The sequence below is a fragment of the Stegostoma tigrinum genome, chromosome 1, assembly GCF_030684315.1.
Source record: "Stegostoma tigrinum isolate sSteTig4 chromosome 1, sSteTig4.hap1, whole genome shotgun sequence".
Taxonomy (NCBI): Eukaryota; Metazoa; Chordata; class Chondrichthyes; order Orectolobiformes; family Stegostomatidae; genus Stegostoma; species Stegostoma tigrinum.
In genome coordinates this window covers 79,700,634-79,722,929 of record NC_081354.1, presented here as the reverse complement: position 1 = coordinate 79,722,929, position 22,296 = coordinate 79,700,634, and the positions used below count along the sequence as shown (strand labels likewise).

The 22,296-nt window shown below is 40.8% G+C and overlaps 1 pseudogene; it reads right to left on the bottom strand.

Moving 5' to 3' along the window:
* Nucleotides 1-2,249: 2,249 nt before the first annotated feature.
* Nucleotides 2,250-22,296, bottom strand: part of LOC125458649 (solute carrier family 2, facilitated glucose transporter member 8-like) — a 105,860-nt pseudogene continuing 85,813 nt past the window's right edge.

The window sequence follows — 22,296 nt, the reverse complement described above, 5'->3', positions numbered from 1 at the left end:
ATAACACCCTTGGTCTGGCTTCCCGATTCAGCTTTTCTGTTCGGCCTCTCAATTCAACTTCTCAGTTTCTGTGGCTCTTAGTTCGGAAGCTGCTTGTTGATGCTGGAAACCTGTGGGGAAACTGTGCAGAAGCTTGCTATTGAAAAACTCTCTCTTCCAGGTGAGATCAGGGCTAGCAGTTATACAGACGGTGTGCCCCATTATCTCCCCCTCAAATCAGTGAAGTCTGTTATGTTTCTGGTGTTTCCTTCTGAACTCAATTGGTTCACCGATAGTTAAGAAAATGTGTGAATGGATTTTGGTTGAAGTTGCATATTCAGTATCTGCGTAAGCTGTGCTGGGTAACCCAAGACGTAAAAGTTACCACCAGTATAGTGTGTTAGGTTTGGTTGATTGTTTCTGTAGAGTGGGAGTGTAAATTGGAATTCCAGGCTGAACATTGTTTCCAAAAAGCCATTTCTGCAGTTGCATATTTTTCCACAGAGCTCAGCCCAGTTGTCCCCTTTACTTTTAAAAATTTTGATAAGTCCAGGGTCTTGCCTAGCATTTTAGAAGATGGGTATTTTTGGCCACTCTTACAAACATTGCCACTGTACCTGCATCTACTGCATCTTCTAGCAGTTCATTCCAAATACACACCACACTTTCTGTGAAAAGGTTGCCCCTCAAGTCCCTTTTAAGTCTTTGCTCTCACCATAAATCTATGCCGTCGAGTTTTAAACTGCCCAGAACTGCTTTAGTACCTGTGTGGGCACATAGAACATAGAACAATACAGCGCAGAACAGGCCCTTCGGCTCTCGATGTTGCGCCGACCAGTGAACTAATCTAAGCCCCTCCCGCTACACGATCCCATCATTATCCATATGCTTAACCAAAGGCTGTTTAAACGCCCTCAGTGTGGCTGAGTTAACTACATTGGCAGGCAGGGCGTTCCACACCCTGACCACTCTCTGAGTAAAGAACCTGCCTCTGACATCTGTCTTAAATCTATCACCCCTCAATTTGTAGCTCTGCCCCCTCGTACAAGCTGAAGTCATCATCCTCGGAAAAAGACTCTCACTGTCCACCCTATCTAATCCTCTGATCATCTTGTATGTCTCTATTAAATCCCCTCTTAGCCTCCTTCTCTCCAATGAGAACAGACCCAAGTCCCTCAGCCTTTCTTCATAGGGCCTGCGCTCCAGACTAGGCAACATCCTGGTAAATCTCCTCTGCATCTTTTCCAGTGCTTCCGCATCCTTCCTGTAATGGGCCGACCAGAACTGCACGCAATATTCCAAATGAGACCGCACTAGCGTTTTGTACAGTTGCAGCATGACATCACGGCCCCGGAACTCAATCCGTCTACCAATAAAACCTAACACGCCGTAAGCCTTCTTAACAGCACTATCAACCTGGGTGGCAACTATCAGGGATCTATGTACATGGACACCAAGATCCCTCTGCACATCTACACTACCGAGAATCTTTCCATTGACCCGGTATTCTGCCTTCCTATTATTCCTCCCAAAATGAATCACCTCACATTTATCCTTTTAAGGTAAACATGAAATTAACAACATACTTCATTCTTCTGACATTATTCAGTGAGGTAGTGTGTGAAATATGGTTAAAAACAGAAACTCCAAGTATGTAATCTCCTGTTAAAACATGAAACATATCAAAGCAACAAGGAATAAGTAGCCTTGTCAATTCTCTTCAATTTACAATAGTACGATAATTACACATTTTTGAAAGAAATTAGGCTTGCATTAAGTAGTTGCTTTGGATAATGGGCCTTGCTATTTGTTTTTAAACAAATTTGCTGTAGACACTGTGGTGGCAATTTTGACTTTGGATAGTAGGGAATTGGGAGAAATGAAAATGGACCCCTCATTCCCTGGTTCCAGTTTACACAGTCCTTCAAAATACCCCAAATAAATGTTTGCGTGCAAACTTGGCCAGTTGAGATTCTTCCACCAAATGACTCATACAAATTTGGCTTTCTATAGTGACCATGGACAATTGTCAAAGCAAATTTAAAATAAGATAAAATTTTAAAACAAAAATATTAATCTGTGCAGTACTATTTTCGCTTGTGTCCAGTCTTCTGTTTCTATATATATCAGTGCAGCGTGGCTTCTGGTCCTAGAATTTGTGTTTCGTGTTAAAACAGATTATAGGGGAAGTTGAGCAGGGAACCAATGCAAGGAAATAAACAATGATAAGATATGATATCGACAGTTGCAGTATCAACAGGGGCCCAGGGTTTGATACTGTTTAATTACCACTTTAAAAGATTTGTATTCAATCACAGTTATACAATATTGAATAAAAGCAGCTTTAAAATAATTGATTCATTTAACTGCCCTTAAGTAGGTGCTTTAAAATAGGCCTCAATTTGTTCCAATTTTCTCCCTTTTGTTTCAGGGACAAAGAAAATGGTGAAGAGCAGATTCATGAAACCGAAACTTGGAAAGAGCCAGAAGGTCCTATACTAGGTAATGTTTTCAACAAGGTCATGGAATTCCTTGGTTACCAGAAGTGCCGTTGACAAGTTTGTCAGGACACATGCTCCACTTGCTATGCCTCTCACCCTGACAGGAAATATCTCTGACATCGCCAACCATGGAATAAGGCCACAGCCAAGTACAAAACCTGTTATAAAGACGACTAGACAGACAAGAGGTAACCATGTCAGAACCTCAGAAACTGAATTCACAACAGTTAAAATGTCTGTTTTATGTAGACAGGAGCTGCTGATATGTGCTTGCCAGATTTTAAAATATACCCCAAAGACTGCTGCACTGATGGCCATGATCAACACTGAAAATTTGGCTGTTCAAAGATGCTTTCAGCATAAAACATCACTGCACTGATTCCACTTAACTGCTGAAATAGCATCATAGATATTCCTGTAAGTAAAGGCTTGTAAATTTTTGGATTTTTTAGCTCTGAAAGTACAAACTTGGTATCCTGCTCATCATAATTTGCTTCAATCTGTCTGCATTCCCATTCAGAATCTACTTCAGGTCCTCTCAGCCATGTCAGGACCCTTAGTGCTTCAGCACGTTTGTTCTTTCTAAGCAGGTACAGGGGAGTTTCTGGCACGAAGTACATTAGTACGACCATGAGGGTTGGTGGTAAGGAACGTAACACAACAAGCCAATACCAAGTCAAGACCATTCCACTGACATATGCACCCATGATTCTGGTTACCACCATCAGCTGAACACTGGATCCAAACAGCCCTCGTATTTTAGGGTGGGCCATTTCAGAAATGTAGACCCCAAACCAGGAAGCTTGAGTAGAATCAAGATTCAGATGCAAGTTTGAATCAGTTTGCAATTCCAGAATGGCAGGAGAACTGTAGCCAAGGACAAATCCAAAACTAATGATTGTGTTTCTGAATACAGCCTTTGTTTGCAATTAATAAAGATATTTTATGACTGCAGGATGTTCCCAGCAGGGGCAATTTTGGCATAACCTTCCACAGCGTGAAGCAGTGTGAATGTCTCCTGAAGGTTTTTGAGAAAAATAGGAGGTGAGGGTCCCCTCTCTGTCCCACCTGTGGTACCACTTTTTCACCTCCCATGCTGAGAAGCAAGTTGTTACAACCCATATATACAACACCTTATGTACAGGCAGCAGATACCCTGACCTTTCTAGGAAGGTATATACAGCTTGAAGGAGGCAGAACTGATATACTGGACTCTTCAGAATCTGAACCAGCAAGGAGGAGGTCAATGGGACCCTGAAGATGGGCATCGATGAGAACATCCTTCACCCACCCTCCAGATTTACTGTTGAAGAGAGCTGAGGCTACCTGATGTATGTCGGGCAGCCTAGGGTGTGCCAAACATGTGGCAGGTCACAGTGCATGGCAGCGGTTTGTAAAATGACAGCCTGCATGGAGTGCAAACAGGCAGGGCGCCTGCCTAAGGGCTGCAAAGAGACCAAGATCTATAACCGTGAGGGAACCAGGTCATCAGTATAAGGCCTGCCAAGATGGGGGAGATTGGGGTGTGGGGGCCACATATGCACAGATGGACAGAAGTCACAAGACGAGCAGTGGACCCCAAAATGACAGTAAGGTGCCACCCTCCAGTGAAACAACTGAGAAAAGAAACATTCAAAAGGAAGGCAAGACTTTCAGGAAAAAGAAAGGATGATGCTCCAAAGGTGATCAACCAACTGAATCTCTGCCTGAAGATACCAAGTCAGTGGAGGAGGAGACAGTAAGCAGGCAGGAAAACCTTTCAATTACAAAGGGCCAGCAGAGGCCAGCAGCAGAGTGGAACGAGGCAGCTGTATGAAAGACACATCAGCAGCTTTTCTTCTGATAAGGGCATATGGGAAGATTGCAATAAACAGAAGGAGAGGCAAAGCACCAAGAGGACGGAGGAGAGGAGCAGACGCTGAACCGGAAATGCTGGACATCTCAATGGTCCCAGAGAAACCTCACATCCTGACATCAGGAACCACAAGACACAGAGCACAACACAGCCTAGGAAACCAGGAGCAGTGATGCTCTGAACCTCAACCACAGCTCTGCTTGATTCAGAGCATGACATGAAACTGGAGCTTCCTGCCTTCATCCTCATCCTGATAACACCTGACCAGGACAGTCCACCAGGGAGAAACAGTGCAGCTTTCTCAGCCCTGCAAAGGTGTAACAGTTCACCCACACCACAGAGATGTGGGAGCTCACCCAGAGAGAGGACTACATTTAAACCTTTATAAGACAGTATGGGGATCTAAAACTCATAAAATAGATTTAAAATTGCTAGTGTAAATGAACATGGCATAAAGGCCACTAAATGACATGTCTCCACATTGGTTTAACTGGCCAATGCCACTGCTGACCTCCCCTTTCTGCTCCTGCACCTCAGCAGCTGCAGGAAATGGTTGAGCCCACGGGCCATTGGTTTGGGCAGAAGGTAACAATTGTCACACGTCTCCTTCTGGATTGTGCCCTTTCAAAACAAACCTGGAGACAGATGCTTAGGTTTTTGTCAAGGCTCGTTCCAAGCAGCTCCAAGACACAGGAATCTGCGCTCATCACGCAGTTCCCCAGGATGCACAGTGGGACAAACATCGACTGGATGAATGAATACATCCGGGAGTGAGGTCCAATATAAGCGAATTTGATGCCGAAGAAGAAAGTATGTTTGAAGTTAGGTTTACTTCACAAATTAACATGATAAGTTGGGAGTTGTTGAAGGGCAGGGAGGAAGTGCTCTGTTACTTCTACCCTTTTTCAACAAGTTTATTTGTCACTCAGAAACTGTCAACAAAGAGTTTAATTTCTACAAACAAGTCATGGATCCATTATCTATATATCCAAAAACAGAGAAGACCTAATAACTGAAAGCCTTTTTCAAAATGGACTCAAATAGACCTGTAGGCATGCAGAGTTTCGGCAGTTTGGATAAGGAAACTTTGCTCTTAGGTCCATTTGAACCCATTCAGCAAAGATTTTTTTTTCTAAGGGCCCTGATGGACCTGAAGATGCCCAAACATATCTCAGTGATAAGAATAGCAACAAATGGAGGCAAAGAATAATAATTGTCGCGGTAATGAAAGGGAAAGATTTACCGATATTACCAGGTTTTTGGTGACGTAATGTGAGCCCATTCCCCAACAGGCTAGAGTACGAGTTTAAGAGCAACATGAATATATTGCCTTTGGTTGTGAGATGATTAGAGAGCCAATTAAGTGCTTCCAAAACTTGAAAATACCCTTCATAGAAATAATTGGTCTCCAGCTGTTTGAATCCCAACATGTATTAGAAAAGTGTTTTATTTTTAAAGAAGCAACTGTACTTGTATTTCATGGAGAAACATCAGGAAGGCAAAATTTAGGTCAATATAGTAGCGTAAGTAATTCTAAACAGTTTGCGTAAGGGAAGTGAAGTCAAGACATGGCAACATTGATCAGTCAGGTGGAATATGTGGCCTATAGCATATAGAAAGTTGTGGATTATATCAGTGTCCCAGCTGACTGCATGTCCAATAGTGCTTCAAACTGCAGAAACTTGAGTTCCTAGTTTCAATGTCTATGTACAGCTCGATCCATTGTGGCACAACTATAAGACTGAGAGTTACGTGGAAAATATGTTCAGAAAGATAATCACAAGAAGATACCAAGAACTACAGATGCTGGAGTCAGCGTCAACACAGTGCAGAGCTGGAGGAACACAGCAGGTCAGGCAGCATCAGAGGAATAGGAAATTTGATGCTTTAGGTCAGGACCCTTCTTTAGAATTCAGTTCTGGAGGCTGGTCTCAACCTGAAATGTTGACTTTCCTACTCCTCTGATGCTGCCTGATCTGCTATGTTCCTCTGGTGCCATGCTGTGGTACCAAGATAGTTGCAATATAACTTGAAGCCCGAAGGCAGAAAAAGAATGGAGACCATCAGCAGCCCAAGAGAAACAGGCAGATGGTGCAGGAATCCCCTAGGTCCGGCTCACAATTTGGCTTCCTCTTTTGGAAGCAGACAAAAGCCTTGGTTCCTCAAGGGAGTGCAGTCAAAGCTACATTTGTAAAGACACTATTGATTTGGCTGTACACAACGGGAGGAAGAAGAAAGGAAGAACAATAGTAATGGAGAATTTGTTGGTTAAGGGAAAACAAAGACATTTTTGTAGCTGTAGCCATGACTCTAAGATGGTAATGTTGCCTCTCTGGTGCCAGGATCAAAGATGTCAGAGAGCAATTTCAATATTCCTCTGGGGCAGGACTAACAGCCAGAGGTCATCATCCATGTTATCACCAAGGATTTAGGTAGGAAGGGAACCAGGTAGAAAGTTAGCCAGCAGAGCATTAAATATAGTTATTTCTGTATAGCTCCTACTGCTACATGCAAGTAAATACAGAAATGGGAGGATTAGTATAGTAATATGTGGTTGAATAGATAGTGCAAGAGGGAGGGCTTTAGATTTCTGCGAAAATGGGACAGGGTCTTGGGGAGATGGAATCTATACCAGCCAGGTGAGTTGTACCTCAGTAGAAAAAGGACTGAGCCCCTTGTGGGGTGTTTAGGTAATTTTATTAGAAGGGCTTCAAACTAACTTAGTAATGGTGTAAAATCAAGAAGGGCTATTATACAAAGTTCCACATAAAGCCCCCTTTGAATCTTTCTCCTTCACCTTAAACCTTTGCCCCCCCCCCCCCCCCCCCCAGGTTTCGACTCCCCACTCCAGAATAGCAAGTGAATGAGTGAGGTTGGAGTGAGGGAAAATGTAATGAAGCCAAGATCAGGATTACTGTGCATGAATATGAATGCATGGAATACAGTAAATAAACCTGGAGAGTTACGGGCACAGATTACCACGTACAATTATGATGAAGTGGGACTAATAGAGACCTTTCTCAAGGTTGGGCAGGCCTGGGGATTAAACATTCCTAGGTACAAGTATTCAGTAAATGTAGAACAGGAAGGGAAGGGAAAGGGGAGAGGTGGCGGTATTGGTTAATGAGAGCGTGGCAGTGCTGAAGAAAGATAATGTCTCAGAGGATTCAAGGACAGAATCAAATTGGCTCGAGCGAAGGAGCAAATCAAGACACATTACTCGTTGTAGCTTGTGGACAACCAACTCGTGGAAAGAATATAGAGGAACAATTCTGCAGGGAAATTACAAAGAGATGGCAACATCGTAGTGTAGTTATACTGGAGTACTTCAATTACATAGCATACAGACTGTACACTGGTAGTATAGGGGGCATCAGGAGACAAACACTCCTAGATTGTTCAGGAGAATATCCTACAGAAATGTGTGTCTGGTCTGATGCGGGAAGATGCACTGTTACACCCGCTTCTTGGAAATGAGGTGAAATAAGTGGATCCAGTGTCAGTGGGACAATATTTTGAAGAGAGTGGCCAATGTATTACAGAATTTAAGATAAAAGTGGAAAATGAAAATAGTCAATCCAAATCAAGAAAATCCGAATGACAAAGAGCCTATATCACTGGAACAAGAACGGAGCTGTGTTGGGTAGGTGAGATCAATAGGTTGACAGGAAAGTCTGTAATTGTAACTTTAAAGAGCAGCTGGTTTGAGTGCAGTTAAAGTATATTCCCTCAAAAGGGGAAGAAAGGGCAAACAAATTCAGAGCTCTCTGAATTACAGACATGCTAGAAATTAAAATAGAGAAGAAAAAGTCAGGTAATGGCAAGTGTTAATGTGAAATAAATTGAGAAACAAGAAGAATGCATAAGTTTCAGAGGGCAGGTGAAAGAAGAACATGAGACAAGCAAAGTGGGATTATATATATTGGCAGCCAATATAATGGGGAATTAAAGTCTTATTTAGGCAAATAGACAGTAAAAATAAGGCAAAAGGAGAAGTAAATTTGATTAGGGAGCAGAAAGGGGAATTTACACCTGGAGGCAGAAGGCATGGCTGAAGTAAAAGATGAATGGCTAACATTTGTCTTCACCAAGGGATATACATACCACTTCAACAATGGTGACAAAGGAAATAACTCATTTATAGAGTTAGAGAGTTGGATAGCTGTACAGCGATGAAGCAGAACCTTCTGTCCAATTCATTCATGGCAATCAATATCCTAAATAAATCTATTCCCATTTGCCAGCATTTGGTCCATATCCCTCATATACCCATTTAGATGCATTTTAAATATTGTAATTATACAAGCCTCCACCACTCTCTTTGGCAGCCCATTCCACGTACGCAGCACCCTCTATGTGAATAAGCTTCCCCTTAGGTCCCTTTTGAATCTTTTCCCTCTCACCTTAAACCTTTGCCCCCTAAGTTTAGACTCCCCACCCCAGAGAAAAGACCTCAATTATTTACCCTGTTCATACCCCTCATGATTTTATAAGCCTCTATAAGATTGCCCCTCACCTTCAGTTTTTCCAGGCAAAATAGTCCCAGCTTATTCAGCCTCTCCCTTCAGCTCAAAACCCTCCAACCCTGGCAACATCCTTGTAAATCTTTTCTAAACCTTTTCCAGTTTCACCACATCCTTCCTATAGCAGGGAAACCAGAATTGCATGCAGTATTCCAATAGAGCCTGAACCAATGTCCTGTATAGCCTCAACATGACTTTCCAACTGCTATACCCAAGCCACTGACCAATAAAGACAGGCATACCAAATGCCTTCTTCACTATCCTATCGACCTGTGACTTCCCTTTCAAGGAACTATGAACCTGCACTCTAAAGTTTCTTTGTTCAGCAACACTCCCCAGGACCTTACTATCAAGTGTATAAGTCCTGCCTTGATTTGCCTTTCCAAAATGCAACACCTCACGTTTATCTAAATTAAAATTCCAGGTACTACTCTTCAGCCAATTGGCCCATTTGATCAAGATCCTGTTGTACTCTCAGGTAACATCCAGTATGCCTCCAATTTTGGTGTTATTTGCAAGCTTACTTATCTGTATACCTCCAACATTCACTTCAAATCATTCATGTAAATGACACTCCAAGAGTTCAAAATTAATAATGGAGGAGTGTTGCAAAGACTGTTGGTACTTAAAATTGAAACGGCATTAGGACTGGATGAACCATTTTCAGTCATCAATGACTCTCTCTCCATTTTAAGATCCGAAGTGATTGCACAGTGTTCAGCATCATTCTTGATTCCCCAAATGCTAAATCTTATATTGTCTAAACGCAGCTAGACCTGGACAATATCCAGGTTTGGGCTAATAAGTGGTAAGTTACATTTACACCACACAAGTGCCAGGCAATGACCATCTCCAATAGGGGATTATTTAGCAATCAATACTTGACATACAATGGCACTATCATTGCTGATTCCCTCACTATTAATGTCTTGGAAATTACCATTGACCAGAAACTGAACTGGACTAGCCATGAAAATACTAAGGGTACAAAAGCAGTTCAGAGGTTAAGAATTCTGCAGCAGATAACTCATCTCCTGACTCCTCAAAGCTTGATGCCCATCTACGAGATACAAGTCAAGAAAATGCCATGAACTTGGATGGATGCAGCTCCAACAATATTCACAAAGCTTGACACCATCCAATTCAATGCAGCCCACTTGATTGCATCACATCCACAGTCACTCACACTGAGTATCAGCAATGTGCCTCATTTACAAGATGCTCTGCAGAACTTCACGAAGACTCGTTAAACAGTACCTTCCAAACTATCAGCTCTTACCATTGAGAAGGACAAGGGCAGCAGATACACAGGAACACCACCACCTACAAGTTCTCCATTACTCTTCTGTCCAACCTGGCTTGAAAATATTTAACTGTTTCTTCAATGTTGCTAGCTTAGAATCCCAGAACACCTTCCCCAATGGTTTTGTGTGTGTATCCACAACAAACAAACAACTGTGCTTCAAAAATGCATCTCACCACCACCTTCTCAAGGGCAACAAGGGGTGGGTAATAAATGCTGGCCCAGCCAGAGATACCCAAATTCCATAAATGAATATCCAAAAAAAAATTAAAGGGAATTCCCAATTTTATGGGAAAATGAAATTGGGCACTTTCTGCAACATACAGTATATATCAAGTTCTGACTTTTTTCATTTTCTTTTGCTGGAGGTGGGCATTGACTGGCACTTGTGTGGCATAAATGTAACTTGCCATTTGTCAGACTAAACCTGGATATGAGTGATCTGTTCCATCAATTTACTGATCAAATATTGAAGGTGCCGATGATATTTATTGAATATGAATAACTTAGTATATAAATTATTCTCCCTGATGTCTTTGAGGAATTGACATCTTTGAGGAAGTGACAACTTAATCAAATTGTGGAAAGCTTTATTAACTGGTGACAGTAAATTTCTTCTTTGACTTATTGACAATGAACTCAGAGAGTAGATCGCCAGCTGGCGACAGAGCAAATTAATTCAAAAATTAGATCAGTGTGCAGGAAATCTGGCAGCCAAAGTTAACTCATAAGTTTCACATAACCAATCAGGATAAGAAACCCTCTGACTACAGAGTCAGTTTTGAGTGTTAGGGTAGATTTGAATTTGTCCAGCTTTTCCATGCCAACTATTCAGGTAAGTCGGCAGAAGCCTCCAAAGTCTCTGACTGCAGTGTTGGGGTTCCAAGCATCAGTAATTATCCATCAGCAATTAAGCTTCTCTGTCAGTTCCAAGGTAGTTAGTTTGTCAAGGCTTCCATGTGGCCCTCAAACCACAAAACAATTAAAATATACTATGATAGTAGGAACTTAAATGAATCTGCCATGTACTTCATAGACAAAAACTTAGCATTTGACTTTATATGACCTCACCAGTTGTGTGTTTTTGACAGGGAGGGCATATAAAATGAATCAGGTGACTGGTCCATTGCCTTCTCATTGACTCGTGTGCTCATTTGCATAATGCAGAGAATAATCAACAGCCGTCCCCCTATGTATAAAGAAATCATTAATCCGAGTTAGATTGTTAGGACTTTTAAGCCCGGAAAGAATGCCTCTAAGAGCTGATCTTATAGTGATACGCAAGATTAATAAGGGAATGGAAAACTTAACCCAACATGTTACCTATCTTAGGGAACAGAAATGAGCAGGGAAGAATTTTAAGACAGATATCAGGATCTACTTCTTTACAAAAAGAATGATCAATGCTTGGGATAAATCAAACAGTGGAATCAAATTTTACTTACAAAATAGGTAGAATCTGCAAAGAAAGACAACAAATGTTAAGCTATCTTTGTATAGATTAATTAACTCGGATCGAGTGACCTTTCTCATGACGACTTATTTTACAATGTTGTGAACTGCAAAATTTGGGTTCTGGGACTCAAAAAAAAATGAAAAGGGCAACAAGGGTCTAATTTTCTGACGTTGTATTTCTGACAGAGAGTCTTGAGCACCAGAAGCATTGTTTGAAATTTCAAGTGCATGTAAAATGTAATGTACAAACTGGTACAATTTAAGGTTCAGAACTGAGTATTGTATACATCAATATTTGAATAAAAACTGCAGAGGTTCTATGCTAGGAGCATAAAGTCAGGAGAACATCCCTTGAGAGCCATTCTAGGCAGCGCAAGCATCTATCCAAATGTATTTTAAACATTGTAATTGTACCCACATCCACCACTTCCTCAGGAAGTTCATTCCACAAGCAAACCGCCCTCTGTGTAAAAAAATTGCCCCTTATGTCTTTTTAAAATCTTTCTCCTCTCATCTTAAAAATGTGCCCCCTAGGCTTGAAATTCCCCATCCTAGGGAAAACACCACTACCATTATCTCTATCTATACCTCTCATTATTTTATAAACTTCTAACAGGTCACCTCTCAACCTCATATGCTACAGTGAAAAAAAATCCCAGACTTTCGCTATAACTCAAACCTTCCATATCCAGCAATATCCTGGTAAATCTCTCCTGAACACTATCCAGCTTGATAATATCCTTCCTATATCTGGGGACCGGAACTGGATACAGTATTGCAGAAGAGGCCTCATTAATGTCCTGTACAACAACAACATGATTTCCCAATTCCTATCTTCAAAGAAATGAACAATGAAGACAAGCTTGCCAAATGCCTTTTTAACCACCCTGTCTATACGTGACACAAGCTTCATAGAAATATGTGCCTTCACCCCTGGGTTCCTCTGTTCTACAACACTGTCTAAGGCCCCACCATTAATTGCATAAGCCCAATCCCTGTTTGTTGTACCTTGCATTTATCCAGATCGAACTCCACCTGCCATTTTTCAGCCCATTGACCCATTTGATCGTTTGATTACCCTTTGTAATCTTAGAAAACCTTCTTCACTGTCTACCATGCCACCAATTTTGGTGTTGTCTGCAAACTCACTGAATTTGCTTCTATATTCTCATCCAAATCATTATATAAATGATAAAGAAAAGAGGCCCCAGAACCCATCCCTGTGGAACACTGCTGGCCATAAGTCTCCAGTCCAAAAAGCAGCCCTTCACTGTTACTCTGTGCCTCCTGTGTCTAATTGGCAAGCTTATCTCGAATCCTATGTGACCTAACTAATTAGTCTACCATGTAGATCCTTTGCCAAACGCTTTACTAAAATTCAAAGAAATAATGTCTACTGCTCTGCTGTAATCAATATTTTTGGTAACTTCCTCAAAAACTCAGTCAAGTTTTTGAGAGACGATGTTCCTCACACAAAACCATGCTGGCGATCTCTAATCAATTTTTGTCTCACTAAATGTCCATAAATCCTATTTTTTATAATCACCTCCAACAGTTTACTCACAACTAAAGTCAGAATCACAGGTCTATAGTTCCCTGGTTTCTCCTTACAGCTTTTCTTAAACAAAGGTACAACATTAGCCACCCTCCAGTCATCAGGCACCTCACCTGTCGTTATGGACCAATGCAAATGTTTCTGCAAGGGATCTCATAATTTTTTCCTTATTTCCCACTTGTTCTGGGATACATTATATCAGGTCCTGGAGATTTATCTACCTTTATATTCTCCAAGACTTCTTGAACTTCCTCTTCTGCAACATGAACTATTTTTAAAACACCAAAGTTAATCTGTCTGCATTCTCTAGACTCCATTTCTTTCTCTGCAGTAAAAACTGGAGCGAAATGTTCATTTAGCATCTCTTCCATCTCCTGGGGTTCAACACAAAGACAAACTCCTTGATCTTTAAAAAGTCCTACCCTCTCTGTAGTTACTCTCATGCTTCTAATGTATTCAATTGTGTTATCATTAACCTTATCTGCTAAATCTATTTCATATCCCATTCTTTGCCTTCCTGATTTCTCGCTTAAGAATGTCCCTATTCTCTTTATGTTGATTAAGAGATTCTATTGAACCATATTGCCTACATCTAAAGTAAGATTCCCTTTTATTCTTGACTAGAACTTTAATACCTTTATTCATCCATTGTTCCTTAATCTTACCAGCCTTATCCTTCACTCCATCAGGAACAAATGACATCTCATTAAGAATCTTGTTAAAGACATTTTAAGGACACTGTGTGGTATGTTTGAACTAGCTTTCCATTCCTGTCTTGACAGGGAACAATTGAAATGCAGGCAATCAGAGTGATCACAGTGGAGGGGCAAGATCTCGAAGTACTCCAATAGATCATCCCTATCTACTTTAATGTGAGAGCAGCTAAAGATAGCCATGTAGCGAGATCACCCCTCCCTGGTCACCCATTCAGCCCCCCACCCTCCTCCCACCCCACCCTGCCATACATATGCACACTCTAAGGTAGACTTTAGTGTTTTTTCTCTTCCTGCTGTGATTTTTTTTTAAAGTTGGTGGAATGATACACTCTGACTGATCCACCCTTTCAGTAACTTCCTAGCAGCCTGTTGCTCCATCAGGATGAAGGCTTTTGGTCAGCTCTTCAGCTTCAAAGACTGGCAAATTATTTTAAACGGCATGTCAATTCAGCTAATTTCAAAAGGCAGAGTACCGGTCATGCCCAACCAGTCTGCGCTGTCATTGTACAACATTAGATGTGATTCTGTGACAACATTTGTAAAACGTTTATTAAATAATCCCAAGTGTGTCATTAATTGCACTAATAACCACTTTAAGATTTTTTGTTTGCTTTGCAATATGTGTGCTTGCAACTATTATTCTACATGCAGAAAGAACTTGCACACTAAACCTGTTTCATCTGAACATAATAGGTGACAGCCACTAGCTGGTTCATTTATCAGGGCAATGCCTTAAACAACTAGAGTCATCCTGCCTGATTTAAAAATAAATACAAATATATATTGGTAGTTAACTGTCTGTCATCATCTAACTGGTCTAACTGGTTTATTTCCAATGGCCACATCTCCAGCAATCAAAATCTACTTGCTAACAGAGCAGCACACAATATGTTATTTCCATTTCTCTTCTTGTGAATTGTCTTGGAGAGTGTAAGAAGAATAATTACAGCAAAATGTAATTTTTCTGTATTACCGAAGGCATGAAATCTGCTGTAAAATCACAGCAGATTACAATGAATGAAAGTGATAGTTGCTAAATATAAATGCAGAGGAAGTCTGTGCTGACACTGAGATTTGTTAACAAGGATGTATGTCGTGAAAAACAGCAGGGTTATGCAAATTGAGTTACACATGCCAGAGTGGGAGTGAGAATGTATGTGGCAATCCTTAATGCAACCCTAAATGATTTTATATTTACAGGAAAAGTGTACAATGTTGAAAGTTAAGAAAACAATAATGTAGATGTCCCTGACCATAAAATACTGACCAGCATGTAAAACAAGTAGCTTTGTCAAGCTTAGGAGGGATACCTTTTGCATTTAAAGTTCATGATGCTGTGAAAGGGAATTTGGGGATTCCTTCTTTCCAAAATAATAGAATCATCTCAGTTCCATTGGTAGCATTGTTGCCTCCGTGTGAGACTGTTATAAATTCTCATCACGCAATAGAACTTGAACGCATATACTTAGTGAATAATTCACTTGACAAGGAAGGAATACCAGATTGTTGAAGGTGGTATCAAAGCAAGAATCTGAATTCTTTGCTTTGTTTGCCTGGGCTAGGCTTCAGAGAAATATGCAGTTTCATGAGTCCACCCAATGCTTTTGGCTGAATTCCTCATATTAATCGTTGACCACCTCATGTGGAATAATACTGAAAAAAATAACTGGCGCTTGTTGACAATGAATCTGTGCCAGAACGTAGCCATACACAAGCAACAGGAGGAAATGAAAGAAAAAAAAATCGCACAGTGACTCTAGCAAAGGAAACGCTGGCACTGAAAGACCCACTGACAGAATAGCTTGCTTTCTGCAGACTTTGAACAATGTGACTTCTTAAATAAATGTTATGTATTATCCATAAAGATCACGAAAAGCACACAGAACTCATGACACAAGAGGGGCAAGCAAAAGCAACTTACTTGGTCTCACGTGTATCCATTTACATTTCAGAGTCTCATTGGTATCTTCCTGAAGTTACAGAAGGATCATAGAATCCCTTCAGTGTGGAAGCAGATCATTTGGCCCATTGAGTCCACACCAATTCTCTGATGAGCTCCCACCCAGACCCACCCCCTATACTACCCGTCAAATCCTGCATTTCCCACAGCCAATCCACCTAACTTGCACATCTTTGAACTGCAGGAGGAAACCGGAGCACACAGGAGAAACCCACAAACATGGAGAGAATGTACAAACTCCACACAAACAGTCACCCAAGGCTGGAATTGAACCTGGGTCCCTGGCACAGTGAGGCAGTAGTACTAACCATTGATACACTGTGCTTTTTGGGCTAACGTTTGTACCTTATTTTCTGACCCTACTGATGCCAATACATGAGTTCTGTACCTGGGTCTGAAATTCATTGCAAATGCAAGACAGGTACAATTGGGATTGTGAATTCAAATGTCACATTGTTTTCTAAAGAGTCTCATTAGCCATATTCCTGACAGCCTTTCTCAGTGACAAAATATCATATGTGACTAAGAGATTACAGCCAATTATAATATAGTGAGGTAGTGGGCATTCCTGAAAGGACTAAAAAATTTTTGAATGGGACAATACACTAATACAACATGATGTGCAGTAATATATTCTCCAATATATCCCAGTAATGTATGCATCACCTTTCATATCAATTTCATTTTACATATCCAACAATGCTGTGATTGTATGGTTTTGATGTACACAGTGTATCACCAGGAACTGGGTTAGGAATGCCTGCAGTCATTTTTCTATCAGTCTTTGTAATTCAACGAAGATCATAATTCCATCAAGTTATCTGCAATTTTTGAAAGGTCTGGTTCGTCATTATATTAAGTTAACTGCAAGCTAGGCTGTTCCTTTGATTACTGGTAATTAATCTGTTTTGAAACATTATGACATACTTCCAGTGGCGATAGGACTTGAACCTGACTTTCCAGTGCTGGAGGTAAGAACATTGCCACTATGCCACAAAGTCCTCTCGCCAATCTTTCAGAGACACTATCACACACATCTGGAGCAGGTGAGACATGAGCTCAAGTCTCTCGTCCCAGAGGTAGGGCCCGACCACTTTGCCACTAGAGCTCCTGATGTACTCCACTAGTTAGGTAAACTGACAGCTCAGAGTAGATTTAGTGGACGAGGGGCTGTTAACAGTTTTACCTTACTAATATTAATTAACACACAATGTTTTCCTTTGCTTTATACTACCTCAAAAACATCATCCAAGCCAAAACTAATCCCTATCAGGATTTGGGCTGAGACAGCCTGCAATATTCTCTATTTGTTCTGGATTTATGAAGCTGAGTACTCAGTTCAAGCCAAAAGTAGAAGGAATCCAGATACACTGTAAACTAAACAGCTCCAAAACTCTGAAAACCAGCGTCATAAAGCCATGGATTAAATATCACAGAAATCAGTCAATTGGTATGTGGCATTAAAGGAATTCAGTTTTCATAAAATAAAATTGATGGATGCTGAGTGGGGAATTTGCAAAAAATGAAGAACATTGTTTTTTATCTTACCCTGTTAGCATCACCTAAATGTGGGCTTATTGACCATGATTTACACCTCTACAGCAAATATTTGCAACAAACAAAAACAGCTGTCTTTCAAAAAAAATTCATATCAAGATGCTCCTCTTTTAAATTGAACTATGTTGAAAGCAGCACAAGTTTACCAAGTACTTTTGCAGTAGATATCAACTACCTGTAAAGTTGTTTTAAAATCAAATCAAATCACAGATAAATATTTGAAGTAGCTTGATAATCTTTTCAGCATAAGCAGCACTGGGGTTAATTTATCTGACAGCTGATGCCCACTGTCAAATGGTGCAATTTCTGTCTTTCCTCCTGCAGTGCCTCAGCAATGCTCAATGATTCTTACCGGAAGCTGTGACTCTGACACTAGCAAGCTATTAAGTAGAATTCTGTCAAAGTAATGTGTGTCCTGCCAGCGAGACTGGAAGTGAACACCCAGTAAATTAGTAATACACATTCGGGGTGGTCAGGAAGTTGCCAAACATGTTGCTACTAGTTCGTGTCAACGGTGGAGCACCATATTTAAACAGCAGACAAATAAGCATCTGTTGTAAGAGGTAAAGGCACTGAAATGGTTAATGTTGAAGACTGTGTTAAATTTCACCCAATCTTCTGATGTCATAAGGACTTGGGTGAGGTAAAGTCAGAACACGTTGGTTCTTGAGGCATGAAGACCACAGGGCTGCCGACACTCTTCGTAACAATGTTTAACTTACTGAAGTAACTTGTGCCTGATTACTCGCAAGCAATAAATTACCTCTTGCTCACTGCAAAAATTTCTTCTCTCGCTAAAACTTGCAAACGCTTTTAATCTACCATCGTAAAACCAAAGGGATTTTAGACCCAGTCAAGGAAAGGAGATGTGGCAGCAAATCCCAAGCACTGTTTTTTTTAATCTGAAGAAGGGTCTAGACCCGAAACGTCAGCCTTTCTGCTCCTCTGATGCTGCTTGGCCTGTTGTGTTCATCCAGCTCTACATTTTGTTATCCCAACCACTGGGGGTAGTTTTGTTATTACAGCACATACAATACTATCCTGCCCCTGCAAACTAGATGCATTATTCTCCTTGTCACAGGGGAGGAATTTGCTTTGAATTCTTACCACCTCTTCCCCAAATGTTAATCCCCAATACCTGCTGTCACCCTATTCAAATGTAAAAAATTTTCTCGGTGCAGAGAATGAGTGACCCTATGGTTTAGTGAAGCTTCTTTCCCAGTTTTCCTCCAGGTTGTCTGAGAATGGCAGGGGATTCTGTTTTCCTATGGTGGCAGTAGCAGACCAACTAGCTGAGGTGACCTGGACTGATATCCTTGCAGACAATAGCATCCATGGAGTCCACTAGTGAAATTAGTTAGATGTCACAAAAGTTTCAATGATATCCTGGCCCACAAGTATTAAGGACGTCGTAGCAATTGCGATGTGGCACTCATGATAACATCAACCAATCAAATACGTGGGTTGAGACATCTGACGGGTAGGTTTGAGTTCAAGGTGTCAGCCTTGACTTGTGTTCAGTTACTTTGAATTTCCCAGATTAAGTGTCACAGAAATCAAACAAACATGAGTGCTATAGAATGGATGCCCTTGCCTATGTTGGTCACTGACATTATCCTACCTTTGAAGGCTCATTTTGTGAGTTGGCAAATCTTAATCGAGCGTGAAACCACAATGTGGTTTCTGAGAATTCCTAACATACAATAGGTTATGAAAACAGCACATTCCTTTTTCTCATACAGCACTTGAGGTTTGAACCATTCTAATATGCTTTCGATGATTTGGAGTGGTTGGTGTCATAAAAGACACATCATTGAACTTCTTTGAACAATATCTCTACATCTGAGCCATTCTTTGACATAGTACAGTAACAGTTCATCTCTGTCAACCACATTGGGCACTGAAAATGTGTCACCCCATTCTGTGGTGTGACTTGTATACAGTTTTTCAACATTACTTTTATTGTTCTCTTTCCTCCTTTCAACTGCTTCAGAAGACTGTGAATGGCAGTTGATGTGTAATTTATACTTGATTTTCAAAGGTTTTTGCAGCTGAGTAAAAATTTTTTCGATAAAACAAGCCTTCGGCACTACTTAGATATAATGGGAAATGCCGATGCTGGAGAATCTGAGATAACAAGGTATAGAGCTGGATGAACACAGCAGGCCAAGCAGCATCAGAGGAGCAGGAAAGCTGATGTATCGGGCCTGGACCCTTCTTCAGAAAATTCAAAACATTTTTCTGAAGAAGGGTCCACACCCGAGACATCAGCTTTCCTGCTTTTCTGATGCTGCTTGGCCTGCTGTGTTCATCCAGCTCTACACCTTGTTATCTTAGGCAACTTGTGAGAGGATACTCCACATAAAGATCACCTCACTCAACAACATTCTTATGCAAAAGGTACTACTCAAGCTAAATTATTTCAACGTTGCAAAGACACATTTTATCATAATTAGATTAGTATGGAATTTAAAAAAAACTTACAGCTTTACCATTATAAACCTTGTGGATAGTTCTTACTGGTCCTTTGACCTTAATTGTCCCAATTCAAATTTTATCGCTTTTTTTTGACTTTTAATCACAACAAATATCAAAGAATTTAATTCTATCTTGATTTTTTGGGTGGCACGGTGGCTCAGTGGTTAGCATTGCTGCCTCACAGCGCCAGGGACCCGTGTTCGATTTTACCCTCAGGTGACTGTCTGTGTGCAGCTTGGGTTTTGCCCTGGTGCTCTGGTTTACTCCTACAGGCCAAAGATGTGCAGGCTAAGTGGACTGGCCATCCTAAATTGCCTGCAGTGTTCACGGATGTGTTGGTTAGATGGGTTATTAGGGGATGGGTCTGGTCAGGATGCTCTGTAGGTGGGTGTGGACTTGTTGGACAATAGGTCTGTTTCAACACAATAGGGATTCTATTTTATTCTGATTTCTGCCAGTTTTCTGTGGAATTTGTATCACTGACCTAATGATATGAAAAATTTATCAGTCTACTGGTCACATTACCCATTTCATACCATGCTGTTGTTAAGTTGTTATACGTGTCAGAAACTCATTTTTCAGTCCATCTTTTTCTCTTCCGGGCTTAAATCTGGACCAACGATGCAAAATGGATGATATCCATTCTTCAGGTGCAGCAGCAAAGAAATCTCAAGAAAATAGCAGCATCTGGACAAAGAGAGACGTGGGATCAAACACTGAGCAGCACCCCTCCTCTTCAAGTAGAGTTCTAAACAAACACAGAGATACAAAGAAGCTAAATTCCGTGTATGAAATCTGAAATAAAGGCAGAAAATGTTGGAGAAACTCAGCAGGTTAGGCAGCATCAATGGTAAATGAAAGAGAGTTGACATTTCAAATCTAATGTGACTTGTCTTCAAAACTTACAATTTGCATAAATGATCTGGATGTGAATGTACAAGGCATGATTATTAAGTTTGCAGATGATGCAAAGTTAGGAGCTGTTGTTGATAGTGAGGAAGGTTACCGAAAATTGATCAGATTGGGAAGTGGGCTGAGAATTGGCAAATGCAATTCAACACAAGTAAATGTAAGATGTTGCACTTTAGAAAGTCAAACCAAGGTGGGACTTTTACAGTAAATGATATGGTCCTGAGGAACAGAGAGACGTAGGAGTACCAGTACATAGTTCATTGAAGGCAGCATCACTGATGGGCAGGGTAGTGAAGGAGACAATTAGCATGCTGGCCTTCATCGATTGAGGCACTGAGTGTAGGAGTTGGGATGTTAGGTAACAGTTGTATTAGTCATTGGTGAAGCCAAATGTGGAGTATTGTTTCTAGTTTTGGTCACCCTGTTATAGGGAAGACATAGTTAAACTGGAAAGTATGCAAAGAGGATTTACGAGGATGTTGCCAAGATTAGTCGGCCTGAGTTATCGGAAGAAATTGGCCAGAATACGATTTTTTGCTTTAGAATGTAGGAGAATGAGGGGTGACCTTATTGAGGTGTATAAAATCATAAGGGGCACAGATAGGATGAATGCATATAGTCTTTTTCCCAGGGATGGGGAAATTGAAAACTAGAACCTGAGGGGCAACTTCTTCATGCAGAGAGTGGTGAGTATATGGAACGAACGCATGGAGTGTTGCCGGAGAAAATGGTTGAAGTAGGTACAATAGCAACATTTTAAAGATATTTGGATAGATACATGGATGGAAAGGGTTCTGATAGATATGGGCCAAATGCAGGCAATTGGAACTAGCTGATTGGGTGCCCTGGTCAGCATGGACTAGTTTGGGCTGAAGGGCCTGTTTCCATGATGTATTACTCTATGACTCTCAAAATGTTTTGAAGAAGAGTCATACTGGGCTCAAAATATTAACTTTGTTTCTCTCTCTTTCTCTCTCCACAGACTATGATCAGGCCTGCTGAGTTTTTTCAGCATTTCCTCTTTTTATTATGCATTATTTCATTTTATGTATTATTTTATTATTGTTTTGTTTTTACTATCCTATTCCCAGAGCTCATGTAGACTTGCGCTCAGTGCATTATTCCAAGAATCTCTTCCTGAGGTCCCTGATATCACTGTTGCTCCAAATAATATCAACAACAATTGATGATACTAGACACTACATTTGCTAAGAACTTTGACTTCTGCTTGAGAGATAGCTGTGTCCTTAGCCAAGCTGCTCCAGCATAGCTGCAACATTGACATCTACCTGACAAGGTGGAAAATTGCCCTGGTACATATTGTCCACACAAAGCATACAGATCTAGGCTGGCTCTTTGGTTTATTCTTAATGTAGTCATGCAAAGTGACAGCAGTTGGCATCAGCAGTGCTATCAAGCAGCATTCAGTTTTAACTTGCTCACTGACACTCAATTTGTGATCTTCTGGGGCCACCCAGCTCCTGACATCAGGAGAATTTTGA